Source organism: Halyomorpha halys, unplaced genomic scaffold (genome assembly GCF_000696795.3).
Source record: "Halyomorpha halys isolate HHAL.00 unplaced genomic scaffold, Hhal_1.1 Scaffold912.1, whole genome shotgun sequence".
Taxonomy (NCBI): Eukaryota; Metazoa; Arthropoda; class Insecta; order Hemiptera; family Pentatomidae; genus Halyomorpha; species Halyomorpha halys.
The window spans coordinates 56,102-59,105 of record NW_027110766.1 but is presented as its reverse complement, the minus strand read 5'-3'; the positions used below and the strand labels follow the sequence as shown (position 1 = coordinate 59,105).

At 31.6% G+C, this 3,004-nt stretch overlaps 1 long non-coding RNA gene across 1 annotated transcript in view; it reads right to left on the bottom strand.

The window, feature by feature from the left end:
- Positions 1-817: 817 nt before the first annotated feature.
- The window catches only part of LOC136796130 (uncharacterized), a 4,072-nt gene continuing 1,885 nt past the window's right edge, over positions 818-3,004 (bottom strand). Inside the window, exons 2-3 of the long non-coding RNA XR_010843829.1 lie at positions 2,866-2,986; positions 818-2,783 (exon numbers count right to left, since the gene is read on the bottom strand). This is a non-coding gene — a long non-coding RNA (uncharacterized lncRNA). The remainder of the gene's footprint in view (positions 2,784-2,865; positions 2,987-3,004) is intronic.

Genomic DNA, 3,004 nt, shown 5'->3' with positions numbered 1-3,004 from the left:
GGAATGCAGTGAAGAGATTCACCACAGTCATTCTCAAGAGGTTGAGAGAGAAAGAGAGGGCTAGAAGACGTAACTAGCAGGAAAACGTGAAAACCATGCGAAGAATGCGAGGCGGCACTCAGCCATTTCCCTCCATGAAGTAATGCCTAGCGGTGGTCCCGTGGAGAGGAATGAACAGGTGTAGGGCGGTGGTTTTAGTGGGTAAAAATCCCACACACGGATAGGTACGGGCCAATCTTTTGAAGATTTCCACCGACCCTCGTAAAAAAAAAAAAAAAAATACAGTCGGATTGATATCGATTATATATATTTTTAAATGATTTACTATTTAAGGTATTGCTTACACAATCGGATAAAAATCTGACATCCAGAATTACATTTTTCTGTTGTTTTTTTTTTGTTTATCATATTTCTTAGCGATGGAACTTGATTTCGTTGATAAAATTTTTCATTCTATCATTGAAGCTCTATGATGACCATTGATTACGTTGAAGATATGATGAAGCTTGAACACAATAAATATGTTGATAAAACTGAAATGCTGAGAATTTTTATGAAAATAGTGATTATGATGTCAGAAAAGAATTTGCTGAACTTTCTACTTATAAGACTGGACTGAAACTGTGCCTATACAGCCATCTTACTGATTGTGTTTCCAGCGGGAAACAAATTCTGACCATATGATGATTGAAGGGTTGCTGGCAAACTGGAGATAATTGAATCCAGGTTGAGTTTGGATATTCAAGTATTATTTTGTGATGAAAAGATAATTCTTTATTTCTTACATTTATTTATTATTAGTTTTTTTTTAATATTATTAAAGACAGTGAGTGAATGATGCTATCTTATGTTGTAGGAATAATATTTATATTATATAATTTATAAGTTTATTTTCGCTTTGAAAACATTTTTAAATGCTCCTTTTAAGGAAAATTTAAAGCTGTTTCCAGTCACCTGATCTTTTGGCTACTAAGTTCGTTATGCTCACCAATAACAGTAACAGCGGTAGTATGTGGCAACTTCACAACTTGTCCTGAAATGAGGATGACTAAATCGTTCTGGGTGTCCTTCTGATTAATAATTAGCTGCATGTAGAATTGTTTACATATAGAAAATGAACAAAGGAATTGATAGTCGACTAAAATTGCAAGTTTACCTTGAAGCAGGGGCGTATCACGATTCAAACCTAGGAGGGGGGGCAAGTCATAGTAATTAGGTGTCAGGTGTGATATTTCAGCACGGGGAAGAAGAATGAAACTAATATTTTAAGAAAATTACATATAATTGTCTTAATGCTTTATTAGTTATGAGAATTAGTATTTCCTTGAAAAAAAAAATTAATTTTTATTAATAATTTGTTTTCATTTCAAGGAAGGGGAAACTGTCCCCTCCTGCCGCCCCTCCCCTCCCCCAGAGTGGGCCCATACCTAGTGGTAATTGTGAACTAATTTCTTTCAATGGATTCTATTGCTAAAGATGATAACAAGTTTACCTCTCCCTAAGGGTGCCTACACCTAATATGCCAGTTTTTCCAAAATGGCCGCTGAATATTTGAAAATTTATAGGCAACAGCTCCTAAAATGTATTATACGCTGCATATAAATGTAACTTGGTTAAATTTAAAGCATTGAATTATGAAAATTTGGGTACATAACAAGTGGGGTATTGAGATATTTATCTACTTAAATTTTGAGTGGAAACACATTGTTACTGGAATATGGTGCATATTTGTTTATACCTACTAATGCGTTTATAATCAATTTATAACTTACAAAAGTTTTTTGTTTTATATTTGCTTATATATGCTTATATATTTTTTATATTATATTATATAAGCCCGTTTTTTTAAATTTTATATTTATTGAATTTTGTGACTAGAAGTAAAAAGATTACCAATTAAAAGTTTCCGTTATTGTTATTATGTTTAGCCTAACTCAAATTTTCTGTTAGAAAATAATTCAAATTTTTTCATATACTTTGAGTTTTAAAAACTTATCTATTTGCATGAAAATATTAAACTTAAGAGTTCTAATAGGGCTGAGTTGGAAGTTCGTTAAATGCACTATTTTTTTCCAAACAACGAGAAATTAGCATTGCATGAATTTATTTTAGCAATTATCATGGAAAGTGGTATTTACAGCGATATTAACTATAAAGTACTGCATGTTGTATTCAATATACTTCAAATTAAGCTCTAATAAATATCTATACGTAGTTAGTTATCTAAAGTAGTTCCTGAGGTATCATTGAACTTTTCTCAAGCTATGAGTCGATTTCAATGAATGAAATAAAATCCCAAAATATTTATAAGTTGTGCTGTAGAGATTTTTATTCGTATTTTTGTACCTAAGATTAATCATCTTTCACAAGGTAGCTCATTAATAATACAGATGTTTGGAAATAAAATATTGGCGTTTAAGAACTTCATCTAGGAAAATTGTATTGAGTTCTAATAGGGCTCGTTATTTATAAGTTTTAAGTTTCTTTAATGTCTCATAAAGTAGTTTATGATTATTCCTAAGAACAGTAGTTTTCATGATAATTGCTAAAATAAATTCACAGAAGGATTTTTCTTTGATTGTGGATTGAAAATATTGAAAATGTAGATTTTGAAAAAAACTGTATCTCGGGAATTATAAAATATGAAGAACCATATTAGAGCGCGAATTGATTGTTATTCCATGTAAGACCTCTTCTTCCCTCCAAATAAGACGAAGGTAGCCCTATCCGAACTAGAGACGATTGCTGCTTATGGCCCACAATAAAAAGCACCACAATACAATCTGAAATAATATAATTAATTATCATTATTATTTCTAAGAATTCTATGATTGTTTGCAATTTGAAAAAAAAGGTTTAGCCTACTTGTTCATTTTGCAGCAGAATCTCACCTCACAGCATTGCAATGTAAAGTGGCAGCAATATATTGGATTAAGGCACCTGTACCAACCTGCCGGTGGTGGCCATTTTTGAACTTCTAACGAACCTTAAAATACATATTTAA